Genomic DNA, 27,952 nt, shown 5'->3' on the forward strand with positions numbered 1-27,952 from the left:
CTCAATGCCAGGAAAAGCCCATCTGTGTGTAGTGTGGAAGTCAGCAGTCAGGAGATCCGGGAGACTAAATGGTATAAATACCTTATACCAGGTGGAAGTGCACATGCAGAAGCCACTCAGCAGAATAACGGACAGTCATGCCCCTGTAGTAGAATGAGCATTGGCTATAGAAGCAGGGATCTTGGTTCTTGCACAGGCTCTCCCCTACTGAGTTTTCCTAGGGAGCATATCTAGGAAAACCTCAAAGAGCCTATCCTCAACTCTAAAAGGAAAAGGCTAAACTAGACAGAGCAGTTTCCAGGACAAGTTTCCAGTGGCCAATGCTCTGAGGTTTGCCTAACACTTCCCTTACTCAAACGTCCTAGGTTAAGACTACTGTTGCCACATAAATGTCACAGCCAAAAAGAGTCCGGACGCCTGTCTTCCAGGTCTCTACCATAGCTAACCTATGGACATTCTAAACTCTCACACCTTACCAGGCTCTAGAAAAGTGTTGATTGTCATGGGAGAGGCTACTCAAAGGGCAAGGTGTGGCTCCAGGCTGATCTCCAGGCTGCCATTCATCATTCTCTTGTCTCAGGTGTTCCAAGAAGACAGAAGCTGAAAGAAATCTTAATGAGGGCTTTGTCTGCTGAAGGGCCACCAAGGGAGGCAAACAGCTTGGGGGTCTCAGTTCAGAGGCATCTCCCAACAGCCTGGAGCCTGGTTAGGGGCACAGGCTCTCCTTGTGGGGTCCCAGGCAGCCTCCGGCTAGAGGGTGGTCCTTGCAGCAGGATCCTGCTGATGCTAAGTCTCACCCACAGAGCTTGTCTTCCCCGCCTGCTTCTCATCAGCTTCTAGCTTCTTCCCACAGCTGTGCGCTCTGAAACCATGGCTACCTACGACTCCCATTCGGAGGAACACATGGGAGTTTTTTAGCCCTTTACTGGTATTGTTCCACCATGACTCCCTTTGTCCCTTCTTTCTCTCCTTCACATTTGGCTCAGGAGTCTTACTCAAGAGTGAGCAAGAGCCCAGATTCCAAGCCATATTCTTCCCCTTTAGTTTCCATTTCCTTAACAGTGTCCCTGCTTCAGGTCTCTCCTGTTCTTCCAAACAAAGCTGTGTGTCTCTTGCTCACTAACTTCACAACTTAGATTCCTCTAATTCCTTTAATTATTTGGTTGCTTACTTTCCTTTTCCCCATCCTCATGCCAGAGCCATTCTTCCCTTTGTCAGATGACATCCCATGATGCCAAGTTTCTGGCTTTCCTTCGATTTCAGCCAATGGGAAGCACAGGAAAAGGCTGGGCACTGGGAAGGTCTGTCCTTTACCACCTTTTGTGAGCTCTCTGGTCTATAGCCCAGGCCCATATAAGTCTGTTTGCCACCATGCAACTCTTTGTCTAGGTTTTTTGATTCCTGGCCACAGTCTTCCCTTTCCTTCCTGACCAGCCTTTCAGCTTAGATCGTAACTTGTATCTTCTTACTTCAGGAGCTCCATCATGCTGTGTCTTCCCACAATCCGTCCACACTGCTTTTGGGAGCAGTCACTGGGTCTTTTGAGGTAAATGCCATGTTGGGTTGCGGCCATGCGGATGGAGTAGCCCTCCAACATTTGTTTCAGAGTTTGAGTGGTTGAATCTTAGAAGTGCTTTGCTCTTAGCACCCTTGTTCACCAGAAGTTCTAGAAGAAGCTGAAGAAAGGGACTTCGAGACAGGATGGAATGTGCCCTGGGTACTAAAAAGGTACTTCTGTAATCTGTGGAAACCTCCCTGAAGAGAAGTTAGGCAGAAGCAGTCGCTGGAAGGAAAGAGGACACAGAAGAACCTCAGCTCTGCTTTAGAGTGTTTTAAAATTTACTTTTATTTGTTTGAATATTTTGTCTGCATGTATGTTTTTGCACCTGTTGTGTGCCTGGTCCTTTGGAGGCCACAAGAGGATGCCAGAATCCCTGGAACACAAATTTCAGATGGTTGTGAGCCACCATGTGGTGCTAGGAACTAAACCCCAGCCTTCTGCAAGAGTAGCTAGTGCTCTTAATGGCTTAGTTATCCTTCTACTCCCCCACCCTTGGAAGGGGGAAAGCCATAAAGAATTTATATGCCTGCCACTTCAAATTGACAAAGACCTCCTTTAACATTGGCTGTTCAAGGTCTGGCTGTATTGACACGTGCAGTCGATTCATGCATTCTGGTGACCACATAGCATCCCATCATATGGATCTCCATACCTGTTTGTTCCCTCACAGGGATTTGTGGGAGTTCCAGTCTCCATCTATTCTTGATTTCTATAAGCACTGCTTATAAAACACATTTGAGAATTTCTCTAGGAGGTCCCAGAAGTGGAGAGTTCAGTCACTAAGTATTTACAGTTTTACTAGATTTTGCGAAAACATGTTCTTCAGAAACTTCTGCCTAGTGGTCAAATTCCTGTTCCCCTACATTTTTTAATAGTACTTTCTTTTGTCACAATTTTCTATTTTTACCAAGTCTAAAATGTGCAATTGGATTTACTTGTTTAAATTAAATAATAACCTAGCTTGTTGGTAAGACCCAGACTCACTTTCATGTGAATCTTGGATGTCTAATGTTTTTGTGTGAATCACTGCCCTGGGCTTTATAGACTTTTTTTTCCTATTGGGCTCTCTCTCCTTTTAAAGAGTTGACTTAAGGAACTTTATATGTCTTGAACATAAATTTTTATGATATACAGGTTACTTTATTTTCTGGTTTTAAATTTTAACATTTTGTTTAACGATTTCTGGTTTTAATACCCTTAAAGAAATCCTTTCTTATCTCTTTGTCATAAAAAAACAGTTTCACATTTAGGTCATTAAGCCAGTGGAGTTTATTTTTGGTGTGAAGTAGAGGCATTGATAAGTTTTTCCACATAGGAAATGAACATTCTTATCCAGTGGTTCACAAGTCCCTCTGTAATTTACAATGTCTCCTCTATCACAAAGTAATCTTTGGTTTCTATGGGCTCTGTTACAGGATTCCTATTGTGTTTTATTGATGTATTTATTGTTTCTGTCTTCATCATACATCACCTTTCTGGAGAATGTGAGGTAGAACCCGTACCTTCCAGGCTTGATCCCTTCATCCCATTCCTCAGTTTTGTGTACACACATCACTAGAAAAAGCTTTCCAAGAGCTTTTTAAACTTAATATTAATTAAGTTTATTTAAAATTTAAATAATCATTGCTCCTCAGCTGTTAGCTGTGTACCTGGCAGCATGCTAACTGCATGTGGGCTAGCTATCCATTTCTAGCAGTTCGAATAAGATAATCCTTATTTTTCCAATCAGACCCCTGAGGCTTAGAAGTTGAGTAATTTGCCTGTGTTCCACTGCCAGGAAAAGATAACACAAGGGCTTGAACCCAGTTCTGTCCATCTTACAGTGCTGGTAGACTTCCATTTTATTTTGTAGGCTTCAAGAGCTCCACACCCTTCTCCTGGTAAAATAGGGATATTAATCTTTCCCTCCAGTGTTGTCATAGGGACCATGTGAGAGGATATGTATGATAGCACTTGACACACACCTAACCCATAACAGGTGCTTCATCAGCTAACATGAAGCAGCAGCAGGAAGTACTGGTTAAAATTTAAAAGAAAGAAAACTATCAAACATCAAATTTTACCGAATTTACTTACACTGCCTTTTAAATTGAGAACGGATGAAAGAGATTATCTTTAGACAGCCTCCTCTTCATCCTGCTTCCCAGAAGCAAAAGGAAGACAGTAAGAGAAAGAGTATAAGGATGAAAAACCCTTTGAAACCTTTATTTCATGCCAAAATTGGGAGGCTGAGAGCCAACAGGGCCTTGAAGCTCAGCCCTTGCCCAGCCAACCGGAGGAATAAATGGCTATGGCAGGCAGATCTTACCTCTCCAGGCACTGGAGCTGGCAGGGGTATCATCCTCCCTGTGCGAGTTACCTTCTTATCCCTTTAGTGACTGCCATGGCAACAGGGCAACTGTAGGTCTTGCTCTGAAGAGGAAGGTGAAACATCACAGCCTTTCCAGGCAGCTCTCCAGCTAATAGGAACCACACTGATGACAGAGGCTGGTGGGCATGAAAAATGCAACACCAGAATGCAGGCTGCCTTTTGTGCTGGAAGACACACACATGCACACATGCACACACACAGACAAACAGACACACACCCAGATACACACAGACAGACACACACATACACAGAAAGACACACACACAAACACACACAGAGACACACACACAGACAGATACACAGAGACAGACACAGACACACACAGAAAGACACACACACACAAACACACACAGAGACACACACAGAGACAGATACACAGAGACAGACACAGACACACACAGACACAAAGACACATAGACACATACACAGACAGACAGACACACACACACACACACACTTAGACAGACACACACACACAGACATGCCCACAGACAGACACACACTCACAGATACACGCATACATACATACACAGACACACTCAGACAGACACACACATGCATGCACACATGCACACACACATCCTTGTCCATACTTACTTTGTTTCAGAAGTAATGGACCAGACTGAGCACCATGGTTATTGCCTTTCCCTGATCCCTCCTTGCACATCTGCACTGTGTCTTTGACAGCTCCACCAGGGCCCCAGGGCACTCTGCAGGGGTCAGACTAACAGAAAAACATTGCTTAGAAGGACAGCACACTCTTCGCCTTGTTTGACTTGGAAATTCTTTCTGAGTCCTGTAAGAAGCAAAATGTTGAGTCCTAGAGGAGGTGAAAATGCCATCAGGTTAAGAAAGAGAACCCCAAAACAGCAAAGCCTGTTTGCCTCCCCTGGGGTCTGGTTGAGAGCATTTGAGGCAGCTGGTGATGGCAGCAGGATTCTTTCAAAGGTTGTTGACTTGTAAAGGACAGGGCTCTTTCTTTACACTGTATGTTTTCCCCAAACCTGGACCCCATAGCCTTTTCATATGGTTGAAGGAAAGAATAACATTCAACTTCTATTTAGGATTACAGAGGTTTGAAAAAGAATGGATTCTTTGGAGGAATCCAAAAGGACCCCACTCCCTGACGTGCTAACATGGTAGTCGTTTCCTTTTTCCACACCAAATATATGATCCCATGGACACACCTAGGATTTGGCCCGTTCCAGGGAGTGACAGTAACAATTGTGCTCTTTTTCTTTCATTGCTGAGACCTGCCAGGATGTAGCAAGATAACAGTAAAAAGTTGGAAGAGGAATCCCCCGTGATGACCATGCAGAGCCACTTCTCATGGTGTGATGTGCCTCATGTCTACTGGTGCTCTGTGGAAGCAGGAGACCAGCATGATTCTAGCCTTCATCCTGACATTTGCTTGGTGACTATGTTGGTTACTTTATTGCTGTGGCAAAATGTCTGATGCAAATCACTTAAACAAGGAGGGGGCTTATTTGGGATCCTCTTTTGAGGTTACACTCCATAGTGAAAGGGAAGTCATGGTGGTCAGAGCTGCCTTAGCTCTGGGACAGGAAAATGAGACAACTGGTCACAATGTATCAGCTCCTTTTCGCTTTTCTTTCAGTAGGGCACCCCTGCTCAGGGGATGGTGCTATCCATACATAGGAGGGTTCTTCCTCCATTAAAACTTTCTGCACACCTTCACAGATATCTTCAGCAGCATCTCTTAGGTGTGCCTTTTAAGTTCAATCTTGATAATCAGGATCAACGGTGGGTAGGGGACCCCTTTGTAGAAGGCTGAGGTTGGACTGGAGGGCTTACCAGTGGGACTAACACTCTCCAGGTGCAGCTGTGTATGCTACATCTTGTGTTGCTGTAAAGAAACATGTGCCTGAAGCACCAACCATTCCTGCTGGTTTCCATTTACTTCTTCATTCACTGCCAATCATCCTCTTTCTCTTCAGCCCCAGGAAAGAAGGAATTATTATGCACACACTGGGTAGGAAGGACCAGAGTGGATGAGAAGTCTCTTTCAATAGACTAAAACTTGAACTAATCAAGTGAGGTTATGGGATGTAAGCCAGGTAGTTAAGGTGACATTTGGCAATGACAACCCTTACTACACTGAGGATTGTTCTATCGTTGATGCTTAAATTTCTGTTAGTGACGAGGATGATAAATCCGATTGTTAAAAGTTTTTTCTTTCCTACAAAAGTAATATATTAAAACCCAATGTTCATTGGAGGCTTCAGTGGGGGGAGATTTTTCTGACCCTTTCTGAAGTTCCTTTGTAATAATGGCAGGATAAGGATGGGTCACTCTCTGCAGCTGACAGATGTGAAAGGAGTTCCTGCAGGAGGAATGAAAACCAGGCTCAGGATTCCAGAAAATATCCTTCATGTCCACCACTTTACACAAAGGTCAGTCTGCTCTGCTGGCAGGAGGTGAGACCCAATAAAGAAACCAAAATCAAGGGATTCAGGTGCGCTCCTTTAGTTCTAGGCAGAGGCAGGTGGATCTCTGAGTCTGAGGCCAGACTGGTCTATAGTGTAAATTCCAGGCAAGCCAGAGCTACTCAGTAAGAGCATGTTTCAAAAATAAAAACTAAAAAACTAAAAGAGACCCTTGCTAGCACTGGTAGTTCCTGGTCCCTGGAGGTCTTAGGCTTCAGTGAACAGATGTGCAAGCTCTTAGCACTCTAGGCCAGTAGAAAAGGACACTGTCAGAAAGACCACCCCAGACATGGGTAGAAAAGACAAACGGTCAGGCTGTCTCAAAGAGTAGAGAGCAGCAGCTCATTGGGAGATCAAATGGATTTTATGTGACATTAGGGGGGGGGGGGGCATGTCTTTGAGTTAATACATACTGTTCAGGTTAACTGGCTACTAAATTAGTTTTGCGTGAGGTAGTTGGAGCTGGGAAGGGAAGCAGTGGTTTTACTTACAGACAGAAACCTGAAGTATTAGGTCTCTTAGTTAGGGTTACTATTGGGGTGATAAAGCACCATGAACAAAAGAAAGTTACGGAGAGAAGCATTTTTTTTTTTTTTTTATGCTTTCACTGAAGTCATCATTGAAGAGGTTAGGACAGAAACTCGGGCCAGAAACCCAAACAGGGTATAGACCTGAACACAGGACAGCTGAAAATGCCTGACAATGTTGCCGCTTTCCAGGAAACTCGTAGGCACCACAGACCCCAGGTAAGCCCCTCTGCTATCAAAACCCCTGCCTGCCAACTCCCCTGAAAGCATACCCAATAGAGGTAATCTGCACCCCAAACACTGTGCTTCATTTTCTGACCCACAACTCTGCCTGATTTCTTGGAGGCCTGTTGGCAACAGAGACAATCAGGTAAGACCCTGCCTCAACCCCTTGCTAGCCATATACACTTAAACCACACCCAAAAGCCTTAAACTGATCCCTACCTCCTGAACTCCATTTTTCAGCCCACATCTCTGCCTGATTTATTGGAGGCCCTTGGGACAAGGTACCACAGATCATGCTGGTTCTAGGGACCCCCAGTGGCAAGGTTAGCATCCAAAACCCCAGAGGCTATGCAAGCCACAAAACCCCCAGGAAGATACCCTACTAGACCTGAAGACTTGCCAGAAGCAGAGGTCACTCACGTAAAAAGACCAAAGAAACAGAAAGGGGGTGGGGTGGGGGGAGACATAAAAAACAAAAAACAAAACAAAAAATTCCCTTTCTACAAAGATAAACTCAAAAATCAGTAAATAAACCTATAAACCCCACAAAATCTGGATGGCTAAAGACCAGCATAGGAACTCAGTCAACAACAGCTAAGGCAATATGGTACCACCAGAGCCCAACTGTCCTACTAGAGTGAGCCCTAGATACCATAACACATCTGAAGGACAAGAAAATTACCTTAAATCCAACCTTATGAAGATGATAGAGTTCTTTAAAGAGGAAATGAATAAATCCTTTAAAGAAATACAGGAAAATACAGTCAAAGAAGTAAAGGAAATGAGTAAAACTGTTCAAGATCTGAAAATGAAAATAGATACCTACATAAGAGAACAGAAACTACAGACACAAGCATCACCAATAGAATACAGGAGATGGAAGAGAGAATCTCAAGTATTGAAGATACTTTAGAAGAAATCTACATATCAGTCAAAGAAAATGTTAAATCTAAAAGTGATGTTTTAGATTTTGTGTTCTGACACAAAACATCAAAGAAAACTGGGACACTATAAAAAAGACTGAGACCAAGAATAATAGAAATAGAACAAGAAAAAGAATGAGGAGTAGGAGGAGAGGATTAGGAAGAAGGGGATGAATAGGAGGAGGAGGAAGAAGAGGAGGAGGAAGAAGAGGAGGGAGAGGAAGAGGGAGAGGAGATAATCCCCAGTTCAAAAGTTTAGAAAACATTTTCAGCAAAACTTTAGAAGAAAATTTCCCTAACATAAAGAAAGAGATGCCTATAAACATACAAAAAGCTTAGAGAACATTACATAGATTAGACCACAAAAGAAAATCTTCCTGCTATACAATAATCAAAACACTAAATGTACAGAATAAAGAAAGAATATTAAAAGCTACAAGAGAAAAAAGACCAAGTAACATATAAAGGCAAACCTATCAGAATTACACCTGACTTCACAACAGAGACTCTAAAAGTCCCAGGCAGATAGATGTCTTGTAGAATCTAAGAGATCACAGATGCCAGCCCAGACGACTATATCCAGCAAAACTTTCAAGCTCCATAGAGAGAAAACAAGATTTTCCATGACAAAACCAAGTTTAAGCAGTATCTATCTACAAATCCAGCACTGCAGAGGATACTAGAAGGAAACACAAGGAGATTAAGTACACCCAAGAAAACAGAGAAAATAAATAATTCCACATGACTACACACACACACACACACACACACACACACACACACACACACACACACAATCACCACCATCAACAAAATTGTAGGAAATAACAATCATTGGTCTTAAATATCTCTCAACATCAATGGACTCAATTCTTCACTAAAAAGACACAAGCTAACAGAATGAATGTGAAAAGAGGATCCATCATTCTGCTGCATGCAAGAAACACAGCTTAGAATTAAAGATAGACATTACTGCAAAGTAAAGGGCTGAAAAAAATATTTTTTAAGCAAAAAAATCCAAGAAACAAGCTGGAGTAGCCATCCTAATATCCAATAAAATAGACTTTCAACCAAAATTAATCAAAAGAGACAGGGAAGGACACTTCATACTCATCAAAGGAAAAAGCCACTAAGATTTAGAATTCAATTCTGAATTCTATGCCCAAAGGCAAGGGCACCCATATTTATAAAAGAAAAATTACTAAAGCTTAAATCACACGTCAAACCCCACACATTAATTGTGGGAGACTTCAACATCCCATTCTCAGTTAATCCATGCAGAAACTAAAAAGAGAAATAATGAAACTAAATGAAGTTATAAATCAAATGAACCTAACAGAGGTCTACAGAACCATTCACCCAAACACAAAAGAATATAGCTTCTCTGCATCTCATGGAACCTTCTCTAAAAATTGACCATAAACTTGGTCACAAAGCAATTCTCAATAGATACAAAAAAATTAAAATAACTCCCTGTATCTTATTAGATCACCATAGATTAAAGCTGGAATTCAACAACAACAGAAACAACAGAAAGCCTACAAACTTATGGAAACTGAACGACTCCCTACTCAATGACCACTGCATCAGGGAAGAAAGAAAGAAATGGAGAACTTCTAGAATTTAATGAAAATGAAGGCACAGCATGCCCAAACTTATAGGATACAATGAAAGCAGTGCTAAGAGGAAAGTTCATAGCAGTAAGTGCCTTCATAAAGAAATTGGTGAGGTCTCATACCAGCAACTTGATAACATACCTGAATACTCTAGGACAAAAGAAAGCAAAATGAGCAAAACGAGTAGATGGCAGAAAATAATCAAACCCAGGGTTGAAATCAACTAGAAACAAAGAACAATACAAAGAAAAATATCAATGAAACTAAAACTAGGTTCTTTGAGAAAATCAATAAGATTGACAAACCCTTAGCTAGAAAAGGCAGTGATAGACAGTATTCAAATTAACAAAATCAAAAATGAAAAGGGGGGACATAGCAACAGACACTGAAGAAATCCAAAGAATGATTAGGTCGCACTTCAAAAGCCTATACACAACATAATTGAAAACCTAAATGAAATAGATGATTTTTTGTTAGATAGTACTTAACAAAGTTAAATCAAGATCAGGCAAACAATTTAGATAGACATACAACCCCTAAGGAAATAGAAGCAGTCACTAAAATCTCCCAACCAAAAGATGTTCAAGGCCAGACTTTTAAAGTAGAGCTAATACCAATACCTTTCAATTTATTTCATGAAAAAGAAACAGAAGGAACACTGCCAAATTCATTCTTTAAAGCCATAGTCACCCTGATACTTGAACCACACAAAGATTCAACCAAGAAAGACAACTGCAGACTAATTTGCCTTATGAACATTGATGCAAAAATGCTCAATAAAATCCAAACAAAATTCAACAACACATCAAAAACATCATCCGCCTTGAACAAATAGACTTTATCCCAGAGATGCAAGGATGGTTTAACAAATGAAAATCCATCAATTTAATCCACCATATAAATAAACTACACGGTAATCTCATTAGATGCTGAAAAAGCCTCCTTCAAAAATTCTCCTTCATGATAAAAGTCTTAAGAGAGATTATGAATACAAGGTGCATACCTAAACACAATAAACACACCCAAAAAGCAAGATTTGAGATATAAAATTATATCTCATGATGCTGGTAGAGGATATTAAGAAGGGCATTAATAACTCACTTAAAGAAATACAGGAGAACATTAAACAGTTAGAAGTCCTTGAAGAGGAAACACAAAAAATCCCTTAAAGAACTACAGGAAAACACAACCAAAGAAGTGATGGAATTGAACAAAACCATCCAGGATCTAAAAATGGAAGTAGAAAGAATAAAGAAAACCCAAAGAGAGACAACTCTGGAGATAGAAACCCTAGGAAAGAAATCAGGAACCATAGATGTTAGCATCAGCAACAGAATACAAGAGATGGAAGAGAGAATCTCAGGTGCAAAAGATTCCCTATAAAACATGGACACAACAATAAAAAAAATGCAAAATGCAAAAAGATCCTAACTCAAAACATCCAAGAAATCCAGGACACAATGAGAAGACCAAACCCAAGGATAATAGGTATAGATGAGAATGAAGATTTTTCAACTTAAAGGGGCAGTAAATATCTTCAACAAAATTATAGAAAAAAAAAAAACTTTCCTAACCTAAAGAAAGAGATGCCCATGAACATATAAGAAGCCTATAGAACTCCAAATAGATTGGACCAGAAAAGAAATTCCCCCTAACACATATTAATCAGAACAACAAATGCACTAAATCAAGGCAGAATATTAAAAGCAGTAAGGGGAAAATGTCAAGTAACATATAAAGGTAGATCTATCAGAATTACACCAGACTTCTCACCAGAGATTATGAAAGCCAGAAGATCCTGGACAGATGTTATACAGACCATAAGAGAACACAAATGCCAGCCCAGGATACTATACCGAGCAAAACTCTCAATTACCATAGATGGAGAAACCAAAGTATTCCATGATAAAACCAAATTCACAAATATCTTTCCATGAATCCAGCCCTTCAAAGGATATTAAAGGGAAAACTCCAACACAAGGAGGGAAATTATGCCCTAGAAAAAGCAAGAAAGTTATCCTTCAACAAACCTAAAAATAGATAGCCACAAGAACAGAATTCCAACTCTAACAACAAAAATAACAGGAAGAAACAATTACTTTTCCTTAATACAAAGAAGTCAAGAAGGTGGACTCCAGAAAATCAAATAACCCTATAAAAAATTGGGATACAGATCTAAACAAAGAATTCTCAACTGAGGAATACTGAATGGCTGAGAAGCACCTGAAAAAATGTTCAACATCCTTAATCATCAGGGAAATGCAAATCAAAACAACCCTGAGATTCCACCCCACACCAGTCAGAATGGCTAAGATCAAAAATTCAGGTGACAGCAGATGCTGGCGAGGATGTGGAGAAAGAGGAACACTCCTCCATTGCTGGTGGGGTTGCAAGCTTGTACAACCACTCTGGAAATCAGTCTGGCGGTTCCTCAGAAAATTGGACATAGTACTACCAGAAGATCCAGCAATACCTTTCCTGAGAATATACCCAGAAGATGTTCCAACTGGTAATAAGGACACATGATCCTCTATGTTCATAGTAGCCTTTTTTATAATAGCTAGAAACTAAAAAGAACCCAGATGTCCCTCAACAGAGGAATAGATACAGAAAATGTGGTACATTTACACAATGGAGTACTACTCAGCTATTAAAAACAATGAATTTATGAAATTCTTAGACAAATGGATGGATCTGGAGTATATAACCCAATCACCGAAGAACACACACATGATATGCACTCACTGAATACCCAAGATACAATTTGCAAAACACATGAAACTCAAGGTGAAGAAAAACCAAAGTGTGGACACTTCAGTCCTTCTTAGAAGGGGGAACAAAATACCCATAGAAGGAGTTGCAGAGACAAAGTTCAGAGCAGAGTCTGAAGGAATGACCTTCCAGAGACTGCCCTACTTGGGGATCCATCCCATAAACAACCACCAAACCCAGACACTATTGCATATGCCAGATAGATTTTGCTGAGAGGACTCTGACATAGCTCTCTCTTGTGAGGCTATGCCAGTGCCTGACAAATACAAGGTGGATGCTCACAGTCATCTATTGGATGGAACACAGGGCCCCCAGTGAGGGAGCTAGAGAAAGTACCCAAGGAGCTAAAGGGGTCTGCAACCCTATAGGAAGCCCTTGTTCTTGAGAAGATTATATGGCCCTGTACAGGGGAATGCCAGGGCCAGGAAGCAGAAGTGGGTGGGTTGGGGAGTAGGGCAGGGAAGGGTATAGGGGACTTTCTGGATAGCATTTGAAATGTAAATGAAGAAAATATCTAATAAAAAATACAAACTAAAAGAAAAGAAATAAAAGGCATTTATTCCAAAATAAACCATGTAGGAAAAAAACAAAACAAAACAAAACAAAAAACAAAAAACAAACAAACAAAAAAAAAAAAAAAAAAAAAAAAAAACCTAAAACTGGCCATCCTACCAAAAGCCATCTACAGATTTAACACAATCCCTATCAAAATTTCAATACATTTCTCTACAGACCATTAAAGAACAATACTCAACTTCATATGGAAAAACAAAAAAACTCAGGATATCTAAAATTGCCAAAGACCAGCCTCAACTTGGAGAGGGGCTCTTGAGAGATGGGGTGTTTGATGGTGATGACAAACCATCTCGAAGGCAATCATGGGTACAAGCTGACAGCCTGTGTTCTGCTTGACACTACTTTCCACACAGCTCTCTGCTTGGTACAGCTCTCAATTGCTAGGAAAAAAAAAAAAAATCCAAAACTCTGTGTATAGTTCATCTCTTGCAGAACAAAATCCCAGTCTTTTATTTACATATCAATTCAATCATTCAATCCAGGTTCCCCTTTGAATATTTTAATCATCCCCTAACTCCAGCTTCTGATTCTTAGAAAAAGACAGCAAATACATTCTTTTTCTAAAAAGACTTATTTACTTATTTTATGTATATGAGTACGCTGTAGCTGTTCCCAGACACACCAGAAGAGGGCATTGGATTCCATTACAGATGGTTGTGAGCCACCATGTGGTTGCTGGGTATTGAACTCAGGACCTCTGGAAGAGAAGTCAGTACTCTTAACCACTGACCTATCTCTGCAGCCCCCCCAGTCACTACATTCTTTTTTCCTTTTTCCTTTTTTAATATTGTAAATAAATTCATAGAGCTGCCTGCTTTTCTAAGCATAGACAATAAGCTAGCTAAGTAGGATCTTGCTCTGAGATCACCATTCCTATCACACCTGGGCTTAACCTATCTCTGTACCAGACTGACATTGAACCTAGGAATCTGTATGCCTTTTTAAGCACAAATAATAAACTTAGCTGCGTGGGATACCTCCCCAAAATCACCATGTTTTATCTCCTTCCTTAGTATCTTTCTGACAAGCTGACTCATAATGCAGCTGCCTCTCTTCTTTTAGGTTTGTGAAACTCCTTATTCAATTCATATTGCATCCTTACATTTTGTGTAGTTGAGAAATTATATATCCTTGAACTCGTATTTTCAGAGTTCTTTCCCACAGCCTTAAGGGCTGTCCTGAAGGTCTCAGTGTTTATCATTTTGGTGAGACATTAGACATACTCTTGCCTCCCAAACTTGTGCTATCTCTGATTATTATGGAGTCATTAATCTTGACAGAGAGGACATTCCCCAAAAACCTTAACAGGGAGAATATTTCCTGATAACCTTATCAGGGAGAGTATTTCCTGAAGGAGGAAAATGAAGATTTTTATACACACACACACACACACACACACACACACACACACAGCCTCATGTCTAGCAACCATCAACATTTGTGGAAGTCCATACCCTGCTGGACTTCCACAAATGTTCCAGGGGTAGGAAACAGGTCAATCCATCACTTGCATGGCCATGAAGGACTTGGCATAAAACAATCCTGTATAATAGAAAAACTGCTGAGATCTCACCATCCCTGATTTTAAGCTGTTCCACAGAGAAATGGTAATTAAAAACTGCATGGCATCATCATTGTAGTTGAATCAAAGACACAGAAGTAAATCTACACACCTCTGGACACTTGATTTTTGACAAAGAAGCCAAAAGCATACAATGGAAAAAAGAAAGCATCTTGAACTAATGGTGCTGGTCTAATATGCTTGCATGTAGAAGAATGCAAATAAATCCATATTTATCACCCTGCATAAAGCTCAAGTCCAACTGGATCAAAGACCTCAACATAAAACAGGATATACTAAATTTAGTAGGAGAGAAAATGAGGAATAACTTTGAACACATTTGCATAGGAGGTAACTACCTGAACAGAACACCAACAACTCAGGCACTAAGATCAATAATTAATAAATGGGACCTTATTGAAACTGAAAAGCTTCTATAAGGCAAAGGACATTGTCAAAAGGTCAAAATGGCAGCCTAACAAATGGGAAAGGATATTTAGCAACCCTACATCTGACAGAGGGCTGATCTGATATCCAAAATATATAAAGAACTCAAGAAACTAGACAGCAACAAACAAACCCATTTTTAAAAAAGGAGTACAGAGCTAAATAAAGAGTTCTCAACAGAGGAATCTTTACTGACCATGAATCACCTAAAGAAATATCCAATGTCTTCATTTATCAGGGAAATACAAATCAAAATGACCCTAAGATTCCATCTTATACCTATCAGAATGACTAAGATCAAAAACTCAAGATGCTGGCAAAGATGTGGAGCAGGGGGAGCAGTACTTCATTTTTGGTGGGAGTGCAAACTTGTACAAACACTTTGGAAGTTAATTTGATGATTTCTCAGAAAATCTGGAATAATTATACCTGAAGACCAAGCTATATCACTCCTGGACATATACCCAAAAGATGCTTCACTATACCACAAGGACATATGCTCAACTAAGTTCATAGAAGCTTTATTTTCAATTGTCAAAAAACTAGAAATGATCTAGATGTCTCTCAAAGGATGAATAAAGAAAATGTGGTACATTTATATAATGTAATATCACTCAGCTATTAAAAACAATGAAATCATGACATTTTTCAGGCAAATGGAAGGAATTAGAAAATACCATACTGAGTGAGGTAACCCAGAACCAGAAAGACAGACATGGTATGTACTTGTTTATAAAGTGTACATTAGGAAATTAGTCTGAACAGGTTAGAGGGTGCGCCAGAGAACCGGACAGCTTCTGGGACGGGCAGAAGCACAGAGCCGCTGAGGCAGCAGCCTGGGCGGGCCGCAGACAACCTGCCACCATCCGGACCAGAGGACAGGTGTCCGCCTGGCTTGGGAGGCGGCCTCAGCCTCCGGTCGCCATCTGGGTTCCGGGACTCCGCGGGACCTAGGAAATTAGTCTGAACAGGTTAGAGGGAGCGCCAGAGAACCGGACAGCTTCTGGGACGGGCGGAAGCACAGAGCCGCTGAGGCAGCAGCCTGGGCAGGCCGCAGACAACGGGCCACCATCCGGACCAGAGGACAGGTGACCGCCTGGCTCGGGAGACGGCCTCAGCCTCAGGAGCAGCGGTCGCCATCTTGGTTCCAGGACTCCCTGGAACTTAGGATTTTAGTCTGCACAGGTGAGAGTCTGCACCACAGAAGCTGACAGCTTCTGGGAACTGCCAAAGCAACACAGCTTCTGAGAGAGGCCCTGTTTTGGGCCTTCTTCTTCGACCAGGAGGAGGTCCAAAAACAAGATATCTGCGCACCTTCCCTGTAAGAGAGCTTGCCAGCAGAGAGTGCTCTGAGCACTGAAACTCAGAGGAGAGAATCTGTCTCCCAGGTCTGCTGAGAGACTGTAACAGAATCACCAGAAGAACAATCTCTAAACAGAGTCAACTATAACTACTAACTCCACAGTTTACCAGATGGCGAAAGGTAAACGTAGGAATCCTACTAACAGGAACCAAGACCACTCACCATCATCAGAACCCAGCACTCCCACTTCGCCCAGTCCAGGGCACCCCAACACACCCGAAAACCTAGACCTAGATTTAAAAGCATATCTCATGATGATGGTAGAGGACATCAAGAAGGACTTTAATAAATCACTTAAAGAAATACAGGAGAACACTGCTAAAGAGTTACAAGTCCTTAAAGAAAACCAGGAAAACACAATCAAACAGGTAGAAGTCCTTACAGAAAAAGAGGAAAAAACATACAAACAGGTGATGGAAATGAACAAAACCATACTAGACCTAAAAAGGGAAGTAGAAACAATAAAGAAAACTCAAAGTGAGGCAACACTGGAGATAGAAACCCTAGGAAAGAAATCTGGAACCATAGATTTGAGCATCAGCAACAGAATACAAGAGATGGAAGAGAGAATCTCAGGTGCAGAAGATTCCATAGAGAACATCGGCACAACAATCAAAGAAAATGGAAAATGCAAAAAGATCCTAACTCAAAATATCCAGGAAATCCAGGACACAATGAGAAGACCAAACCTACGGGTAATAGGAGTGGATGAGAATGAAGATTTTCAACTCAAAGGACCAGCAAACATCTTCAACGAAATTATTGAAGAAAACTTCCCAAATATAAAGAAAGAGATACCTATGAACATACAAGAAGCCTACAGAACTCCAAATAGACTGGACCAGAAAAGAAATTCCTCCCGACACATAATAATCAGAACAACAAATGCACTAAATAAAGATAGAATACTAAAAGCGGTAAGGGAAAAAGGTCAAGTAACATACAAAGGCAAGCCTATCAGAATTACACCAGATTTTTCACCAGAGACTATGAAAGCCAGAAGAGCCTGGACAGATGTTATACAGACACTAAGAGAACACAAATTCCAGCCCAGGCTACTATACCCAGCCAAACTCTCAATTACCATAGATGGAGAAACCAAAGTATTCCACGACAAAACCAAATTCACACATTATCTCTCCACGAATCCAGCCCTTCAAAGGTTAATAACAGAAAAAAACCAATACAAGAACGGGAACAATGCCCTAGAAAAAACAAGAAGGTAATCCCTCAACAAACCTAAAAGAAGACAGCCACAAGAACAGAATGCCAATTTTAACAACAAAAATAACAGATAGCAACAATTACTTTTCCTTAATATCTCTTAACATCAATGGTCTCAACTCCCCAATAAAAAGACATAGACTAACAAACTGGCTACACAAACAAGACCCAACATTTTGCTGTTTACAGGAGACACATCTCAGAGAAAAAGATAGACACTACCTCAGAATAAAAGGCTGGAAAACAATTTTCCAAGCAAATGGTATGAAGAAACAAGCTGGAGTAGCCATCCTAATATCTGATAAGATTGACTTCCAACCCAAAGTCATCAAAAAAGACAAGGAGGGGCACTTCGTTCTCATCAAAGGTAAAATCCTCCAAGAGGAACTCTCAATTCTGAATATCTATGCGCCAAATACAAGGGCAGCCACATTCATTAAAGAAACTTTAGTAAAGCTCAAAGCACACATTGCACCTCACACAATAATAGTGGGAGACTTCAACACACCACTTTCACCAATGGACAGATCATGGAAACAGAAACTAAACAGGGACACACTGAAACTAACAGAAGTGATGAAACAAATGGATCTGACAGATATCTACAGAACATTTTATCCTAAAACAAAAGGATATACCTTCTTCTCAGCACCTCATGGTACCTTCTCCAAAATTGACCACATAATAGGTCACAAAACAGGCCTCAACAGATTCAAAAATATTGAAATTGTCCCATGTATCCTATCAGATCACCATGCACTAAGGCTGATCTTCAATAACAAAAAAAAAATAACAGAAAGCCAACACTCACGTGGAAACTGAACAACACTCTTCTCAATGATACCTTGGTCAAGGAAGGAATAAAGAAAGAAATTAAAGACTTTTTAGAGTTTAATGAAAATGAAGCCACAACGTACCCAAACCTTTGGGACACAATGAAAGCATTTCTAAGAGGGAAACTCATAGCTCTGAGTGCCTCCATGAAGAAACGGGAGAGAGCACATACTAGCAGCTTGACAACACATCTAAAAGCTCTAGAAAAAAAGGAAGCAAATTCACCCAAGAGGAGTAGACGGCAGGAAATAATCAAACTCAGGGGTGATATCAACCAAGTGGAAACAAGAAGAACTATTCAAAGAATTAACCAAACGAGGAGTTGGTTCTTTGAGAAAATCAACAAGATAGATAAGCCCTTAGCTAGACTCACTAGAGGGCACAGGGACAAAATCCTAATTAACAAAATCAGAACTGAAAAGGGAGACATAACAACAGATCCTGAAGAAATCCAAAACACCATCAGATCCTTCTACAAAAGGCTATACTCAACAAAACTGGAAAACCTGGACGAAATGGACAAATTTCTGGACAGATACCAGGTACCAAAATTGAATCAGGATCAAGTTGACCTTCTAAACAGTCCCATATCCCCTAAAGAAATAGAAGCAGTTATAAATAGTCTCCCAGCCAAAAAAAGCCCAGGACCAGACGGGTTTAGTGCAGTGTTCTATCAGACCTTCAAAGAAGATCTAATTCCAGTTCTGCACAAACTTTTTCATAAGATAGAAGTAGAAAGTACTCTACCCAACTCATTTTATGAAGCCACTATTACTCTGATACCTAAACCACAGAAAGATCCAACAAAGATAGAGAACTTCAGACCAATTTCTCTTATGAATATCGATGCAAAAATCCTCAATAAAATTCTCGCTAACCGAATCCAAGAACACATTAAAGCAATCATCCATCCTGACCAAGTAGGTTTTATTCCAGGAATGCAGGGATGGTTTAATATACGAAAATCCATCAATGTAATCCACTATATAAACAAACTCAAAGACAAAAACCACATGATCATCTCGTTGGATGCAGAAAAAGCATTTGACAAGATCCAACACCCATTCATGATAAAAGTTCTGGAAAGATCAGGAATTCAAGGCCCATACCTAAACATGATAAAAGCAATCTACAGCAAACCAGTAGCCAACATCAAAGTAAATGGAGAGAAGCTGGAAGCAATCCCACTAAAATCAGGGACTAGACAAGGCTGCCCACTTTCTCCCTACCTTTTCAACATAGTACTTGAAGTATTAGCCAGAGCAATTCGACAACAAAAGGAGATCAAGGGGATACAAATTGGAAAGGAGGAAGTCAAAATATCACTTTTTGCAGATGATATGATAGTATATATAAGTGACCCTAAAAATTCCACCAGAGAACTCCTAAACCTGATAAACAGCTTCGGTGAAGTAGCTGGATATAAAATTAACTCAAACAAGTCAATGGCCTTTCTCTACACAAAGAATAAACAGGCTGAGAAAGAAATTAGGGAAACAACACCCTTCTCAATAGTCACAAATAATATAAAATATCTCGGCGTGACTCTAACTAAGGAAGTGAAAGATCTGTATGATAAAAACTTCAAGTCTCTGAAGAAAGAAATTAAAGAAGATCTCAGAAGATGGAAAGATCTCCCATGCTCATGGATTGGCAGGATCAATATTGTAAAAATGGCTATCTTGCCAAAAGCAATCTACAGATTCAATACAATCCCCATCAAAATTCCAACTCAATTCTTCAACGAATTAGAAGGAGCAATTTGCAAATTCATCTGGAATAACAAAAAACCTAGGATAGCAAAAACTCTTCTCAAGGATAAAAGAACCTCTGGTGGAATCACCATGCCTGACCTAAAGCTTTACTACAGAGCAATTGTGGTAAAAACTGCATGGTACTGGTATAGAGACAGACAAGTAGACCAATGGAATAGAATTGAAGACCCAGAAATGAACCCACACACCTATGGTCACTTGATCTTCGACAAGGGAGCTAAAACCATCCAGTGGAAGAAAGACAGCATTTTCAACAAATGGTGCTGGCACAACTGGTTGTTATCATGTAGAAGAATGCGAATCGATCCATACTTATCTCCTTGTACTAAGGTCAAATCTAAATGGATCAAAGAACTTCACATAAAACCAGAGACACTGAAACTTATAGAGGAGAAAGTGGGGAAAAGCCTTGAAGATATGGGCACAGGGGAAAAATTCCTGAACAGAACAGCAATGGCTTGTGCTGTAAGATCGAGAATTGACAAATGGGACCTAATGAAACTCCAAAGTTTCTGCAAGGCAAAAGACACCGTCAATAAGACAAAGAGACCACCAACAGATTGGGAAAGGATCTTTACCTATCCTAAATCAGATAGGGGACTAATATCCAACATATATAAAGAACTCAAGAAGGTGGACTTCAGAAAATCAAACAACCCCATTAAAAAATGGGGCTCAGAACTGAACAAAGAATTCTCACCTGAGGAATACCGAATGGCAGAGAAGCACCTGAAAAAATGTTCAACATCCTTAATCATCAGGGAAATGCAAATCAAAACAACCCTGAGATTCCCCCTCACACCAGTCAGAATGTCTAAGATCAAAAATTCAGGTGACAGCAGATGCTGGCGAGGATGTGGAGAAAGAGGAACACTCCTCCATTGTTGGTGGGATTGCAGGCTTGTACAACCACTCTGGAAATCCGTCTGGCGGTTCCTCAGAAAATTGGACATAGTACTACCGGAGGATCCAGCAATACCTCTCCTGGGCATATATCCAGAAGATGCCCCAACTGGTAAGAAGGACACATGCTCCACTATGTTCATAGCAGCCTTATTTATAATAGCCAGAAGCTGGAAAGAACCCAGATGCCCCTCAACAGAGGAATGGATACAGAAAATGTGGTACATCTACACAATGGAGTACTACTCAGCTATTAAAAAGAATGAATTTATGGATGGACCTGGAGGGCATCATCCTGAGTGAGGTAACACATTCACGAAGGAACTCACACAATATGTACTCACTGATAAGTGGATATTAGTCCAAAACCTAGGATACCCAAGATATAAGATACAATTTCCTAAACACATGAAACTCAAGAAAAATGAAGACTGAAGTGTGGACACTATGCCCCTCCTTAGAAGTGGGAACAAAACACCCTTGGAAGGAGTTACAGAGACAAAGTTTGGAGCTGAGATGAAAGGATGGACCATGTAGAGACTGCCTTATCCAGGGATCCACCCCATAATCAGCATCCAAACGCTGACACCATTGCATATACTAGCAAGATTTTATCGAAAGGACCCAGATGTAGCTGTCTCTTGTGAGACTATGCCGGGGCCTAGCAAACACAGAAGTGGATGCCCACAGTCAGCTAATGGATGGATCACAGGGCTCCCAATGGAGGAGCTAGAGAAAGTACCCAAGGAGCTAAAGGGATCTGCAACCCTATAGGTGGAACAACATTATGAACTAACCAGTACCCCGGAGCTCTTGACTCTAGCTGCATATGTATCAAAAGATGGCCTAGTCGGCCATCACTGGAATGAGAGGCCCATTGGACACACAAACTTTATATGCCCCAGAACAGGGGAACGCCAGGGCCAAAAAGGGGGAGTGGGCAGGTAGGGGAGTGGGGGTGGGTGGGTATGGGGGACTTTTGGTATAGCATTGGAAATGTAAATGAGCTAAATACCTAATAAAAAATGGAAAGAAAAAAAAATAAAGTGTACATTACCCATAAAGCACAGGATAACTATGCTACAATCCACAGACCCAAAGAAGCTAGTAGCAAGTAGGGCCCAAGGGGGGGGGGAGAACTTGAATCTCACTGAGTATGGGAAATAGAATAAACATGGGAGTGGGTGGAAGGAGGGAATTGGGTGGACCAGGGATTAGGGAGGGGAAGCAGGAGGGACCTAGTGTGGGGAGAATTGAAGAAGAGAGAACTGGGAAACAAAATGAAAATTGGTGGCAGGACATCTCTGAGATGAGCTAGAAACCTAAGACAATGGAAACTTCCTGGAACCTAGGAGGGTGACCCTAGCTAAGATTCCTAGCAATGGGGGATTGGGAACCTGAAATAGTGACCTCCTGTAGCCAGGCAAGACTCCCAATGGAGGAATTTGGACACCAACCCAGCCACAAAACCTTTGACCCACAATTTGTTCTTACCTACAAGAGGTTCAGGCTAAAGACAGCAGAAATTGAGGGAAAGGATAGCCAATGATTGGACCAGCTTGAGACCCATGCCATAAGAGAGAGCCCACCACTGACACAGTTAATGATTTTCTGCTCTACTTGCAGACAGGTGCCTAGCACAACTGTAATATGAGAGGCTTCACCTACATCAGATGTGGAGATCCCACAGCCAAACATTAGTGGAGCTTGGGGAATCCTGTGAAAGAGAGGGAGGGAGGCTTGAAGGAGTCAGAGATGTCAAGGACACAAGAAACCTACACAGAATCAACTAATCTGGGCCCATAAATGCCCACAGACACTGAACCACCAAACAGAGCACACATGGTACTGACCTAGGCCCTCAGTACATACGTAACAATTGTGCATCTCGGTCTTCATGTGGGATTCCTAACAGTGGGAACAGGGGCTGTCTCTGACTCTGTTGCCTGCCTTTGGGTCCTCTTTTCTTAAGTGGGCTGTCTTGCCTAGCCACAATAAGAGAAGAAACACCTAGTCCTACTGCAACTTGATATGCCAAGGCCGATTGATATCCATGGGAGGCCTTCCTTATTTGAGAAGAAATGGAGGAGTAGAGGACGGGACTAGGGAAGGGGGAAAGGAGGGACTGGGAGGAGAGGGGGGAAGGGAAGCTGTGATTGGGATGTAAAGTGAATAAATACATTTTTTACAAAGGAAAAAAGAAAGGAAAGGAAAGGAAAGGAAAGGAAAGGAAAGGAAAGGAAAGGAAAGGAAAGGAAAGGAAAGGAAAGGAAAAAGGAAAGGAAAGGAAAAAGGAAAGGAAACAAAAAGAAAGGAAAGGAAACAAAAAGAAAGGAAAGGAAAGAAGGAAGAAAAAAAGGAGGGAAGGAAGAAAAAAGGAGGGAAGGAAGGAGGGAGGGAAAGAAGGAGGGAAGGAAGGAGGGAAGGAAGGAAGGAAGGAAGGAAGGAAGGAAGGAAGGAAGGAAGGAAGGAAGGAAGGAAGGAAGGAAGGAAAGCAGGCAGGCAGGCAGGCAGGCAGGCAGGCAGGCAGGCAGGCGATGCTTCACAGGCCTGCCTACAGACTAATCTTGTGGAGATATTTCCTTGAGGGTCCCTCCCCCTCTCAGATGACTTTAGTTTATGTCAGTTGACACAAAACTAGACACCATGAGCGTTTTGTGAGGAATGCTGAGTCTAGGTTTCTGGTTACCCAGTAAAAATTCAGCCTGAATTAGTCCTGTCTTGTCATCTTAAGACATTGTCAGCAGAATTGCCATCTTAGGTGGTGGGGGGGGGGCAGCTTTAAGACCTTTTGCTGCTACAAAGGGTGACAGTATTCCTCTTGCTGCTTCCAGCTGAGTGGGGACCCTGAGGGGCCAAGTAGTGGTGTTCTAGAATACTGGTCTCAAAGGAGCTCAAGCTGGCAGGTAGTAGTAGTAGGAGACCTGAGTAAATTCCATCAGCAGCATCTGGTTTACAGACTGTCAAGTTATTTTACTAATTTTCTTCAGAAAGAGCCTGGAGAGACGAAGCATCATTATTATGGGAAAAATAATGAAAGCAGTTAAAAAGTGTCTGAGGAAATCAAAACTGCTTTGAGGTTTCATCTTACAGCAGACAGAATGGTCAAGATTAATAAAAGAACAACAACTCATGCTGGAGAGGATGTGGAGTGTGAGGAGCACTCCCTACACTCGTGTATTCTCACACATCCACTGTGGAAATCAGTGTGGTGGCTCCTCAGGAGGAGGAGACTCAGTCTACCTCAAATCCAGCTACACTACTCTTAGGCATATATACCCAAGAGCTTCTTCGTCCTACCAACCAGATGCTTGATCAACCACGTTCATAATAGTCAGAAATTAGAAACAGATTAGATGTCAATCAATAGATAAATGGAAAAAATGTGGTCCACTTACACAATAGATATTGTGCTGGATAGATTTATGTCAACTTATTAGAGGAAGGAACCTCTATTAAGAAAATGCTTCCTTAAGATCAGGCTGCAGACAAGCCTATAAGGGTATTTTCTTACTTAGTGATTGATGGGGAGGGCCCAGCTCGTTGAGGGTGCTTCCATGCCTGGGCTGGTAGCCCTGGTTCTATAATAAATCAGGCTGAGTAAGCCATGTGTAACAAGCAGTAAGCAGTACTCCTCCATGGCCTCTGCATCAGTTCCTGCCTCCAGGTTCCTGCCCTGTTTGAGTTCCTCTCCTGACTTCCTTTGCTGATGAACTGTGATGTGGAAGTATAAGCTGAATAAATCCTTTCTTCCCCCAATATGATTTTTTGGTCATGTTGTTTCATCACAGCAATAGAGACCCTAGCCAAGAAGTCAAGATGTTGCCTATCTAGAGCCTTTGTCCCTACTAACTAGTGTTCAGGGTACTCTGAATGCTACTAGAAGAGAAAGGTGACCACCAACCCAGCTACAAACCCTTTAATCTACAACTGAGATCTGCCTGCAAGATGTGCTAGTGCAATAGTGGTACAAGACAGGAGGGAGTTACCAACCAATATTCAATTGGGTTTAAGGTCCACTATGAAGTGCAACTCAACCTTGATACTTCTTAAGTAGCCAAGAATCTAGATAGGCCAGGGCCCTAGAGGAAGGCCAACTACTACTGTTCAGCTAAAGGAGTGTAGCCATTAAATGATTTCTAACTACATTCTGTTATAATTACAGGTCAGTGTCTTGACCAACCATCATCAGAGAAGCTGTAGATGGGAACAAATACAGAGACCCACAACTGGACAATGTGCAGAGAGCAAGACCACTGAACACTCCACCCTAAATGAGGTGTCTCCATCAATTCTTTCCCCTTGTGTCGGAGGGAACACTTGTGTGTGAGAACACACTGTGAAAGAGGATATGAAAAGATTGTAAGAACCAGAGGAGATGAAAAACATCAATGAGACACTGCCACCTAAACACAGCAGGACCAATGTACACAAGAGACTGTGGCAAGGTACACAGGGTCTGCACAGGCCTGGACCTAATGGGGTCCCAGTGTCCTGAACCCCAATTTAGAACCAGTTAATAGACACTAGCAAATGAAAAATTAGTTTCTTTCAATAGTGAGCTGGGTGCACAAACCACTCTTAAGTGTAGGCCCCATTCCCAGCAGTAGATGATCAACACTCATTTTTGGAGTTTTTTTTTTTTTTTTTTCTCACAATGCTTTTCCTGGGCATTTTTCTTTTTTTCTTTTCTTACTCTAAAGATTTAACTTTCCTTATATTATGTTTTCCAATTTTGTGTTTCAATGTTTCAATAGGTTTATATATATATATATATACACACACACACATACATATATCCCTCTCCTTCTGACTGTCCTAGAACTCACTCTGTAGACCAGGCTGGCCTTGAACCACCTGCTTCTGCCCCTCTGAGTGTTGAGGCTAAAGGCAAGTGCCACCACCCCCTAGCTTCATAATTCTATCTTTACCTCTCATTTTTCATGGACCTTAAATCACTTCCTCAAACCTTCATTACTTTAAAAAAACCTTTTCCTTGCCTTTTCATCTGGAAACAACCCATTACTTTGAACTTCATTACAGCATGCATAAACATTTTATCTTTCCTCCATAGTATCATATCCATCAGCCTTAACTTTCATATATAAATCACTTTTTATTAAAATTCTTTTCAATTTTGCATTCATGTAATTTTCTTGTTTACTGTTTCTTACTGCTTTTGTTTTTTGATGCCATGTGACATAGGTGCTTGGTTATTGACCATAAATTTTGCAAAAGACAGCTTTTTTGAATCAACCTTAGGACTTAAAGGAATAGTTAACAAGCAACTTAAAGTCAGTAGTGCATGGTTCCTTAGACTTTGATTTTATTTTATTTATTATTTATTTATTTATTTATTTTAGCTATTTTATTTACATTTCAAATGTTATCCCCTTTCCTAGTTTCCCCTCTGAAAATCCCTTATCCCCTCCCCCTCCCCCTGCTCACCAACCCACCCACTCCTGCTTCCTGGCCCTAGCCCTATACTGGGGCACATAACCTTCACAGGACCAAGGGCCTCTCCTCCCATTGATGACTGACAAGGACATCCTCTGCTACATATGCAGCTAGAGCCACAAGTCCCTCCGTGTGTTTTCTTTGATTGGTGGTTTAGTCCCAAGGAGCTCTGGGGGTACTGGTTAGTTCATATTGATGGTCCTCCTATGGGGCTGCAAACCCCTTCAGCTTCTTGGGTACTTTCTCTAGCTCCTTGATTGGGGACCCTGTGCTCTGTCTAATGGATGGCTGTGAGCATTCACTTCTGTATTTGTCAGGCACTGGCAGAGCCTCTCAGGAGACAGTTATATCAGGCTCCTGTCAGCAAGCACTTGTTGGCATCCACAATAGTGTCTGGGTTTGGTGGTTGTTTATGGGATGGATCCCCAGGTGGGGCAGTCTCTGGATGGTCATACCTTCAGTCTCTGCTTCACACTTTGTCTCTGTGACTCCTTCCATGGGTATTTTGTTCCCCCTTCACGAAACACATGAAACTCAAGAAGAAGGTAGACTTTGCTTTTTAACTGAAACCTATTTGTGAGTTATCTGTCCCAGAAGGAAGCCTGTTAGCTCTAGGAAAGCTAACTGACTTTTACACTTCAAACACTTACAGGGCTAATCAGAATTTGTATTTTTATAAGTCAATGAATGAAACAAGATAGTAGCAATCTCCTTACTGTCTTTTTGTGTCTTGTTGTAGAATATTAACAATATTTGTGAAGTTTTTCATAGGTTTCTGTTTATTAGCAGAAGAAGATCAAATGTGTTTTACCCAAGGAATTTCTTTCATTCATTTTTCTTTTCTCCTCTCTCTCTCTCTCTCCTTATATTCTTTACATTCTTGTGACAAAGTTTGTGAGCCTGTTGGGAAGTTTCACTGATTTTTTTTTAAATCAGTATAGACTGATAGATAATTGAACTTTATTTTGAAGCTTTTTATTTAAGAAACTCAGATAATTTAATGTTTCCTTGAGTGATCTCAAATTTGTATCACCAGCAAGCAGCATGTCTGTCCTGTGTACCCTTTTGGTAAGGCCAGAAAGGTTTTGGGATAAAACCAGAACTTTGGGCTGTGGATGGACTGACCAGGCAGCTCCTGGGACCAGCTCACTGAGGCCTGCTTGTTGCTACAGCAGCAGATACTAGACTATGTGGATGAAGATAAGTCTGGGTCAAGGAAACTCTTCAGACACTAAAAGTAGAAGGAAATTTCTGGAAGGGGTTAGATTTTTTTTAAAAAACGAAAACAAAAAGGAAAAGGAAAAGCATGGTTTGACCAGGACATCCCTACCCAGTAATAGGGTTAGACAGCTAGACATAATGAGGAAGAC

General features: G+C 41.2%; 1 long non-coding RNA gene across 6 annotated transcripts in view; it reads right to left on the minus strand.

The window, feature by feature from the left end:
* Positions 1-27,952, minus strand: part of Gm32970 — a 93,706-nt gene that overhangs the window by 2,360 nt on the left and 63,394 nt on the right. For 3 of the 6 annotated variants that reach the window (XR_383919.3, XR_383918.2, XR_383915.2), the window contains exons 3-6: positions 4,530-4,656; positions 3,870-3,973; positions 3,638-3,697; positions 477-1,783 (exon numbers count right to left, since the gene is read on the minus strand). This is a non-coding gene — a long non-coding RNA (predicted gene, 32970). Of the gene's footprint in view, positions 1-476; positions 1,784-3,637; positions 3,698-3,869; positions 4,049-4,529; positions 4,657-27,952 lie in introns of all 6 variants that reach the window. The other 3 variants (XR_003951601.1, XR_003951600.1, XR_003951602.1) reach the window with 3 other exon arrangements.

The sequence above is a fragment of the Mus musculus genome, chromosome 15 (assembly GCF_000001635.26).
Source record: "Mus musculus strain C57BL/6J chromosome 15, GRCm38.p6 C57BL/6J".
NCBI classification, from domain to species: Eukaryota; Metazoa; Chordata; class Mammalia; order Rodentia; family Muridae; genus Mus; species Mus musculus.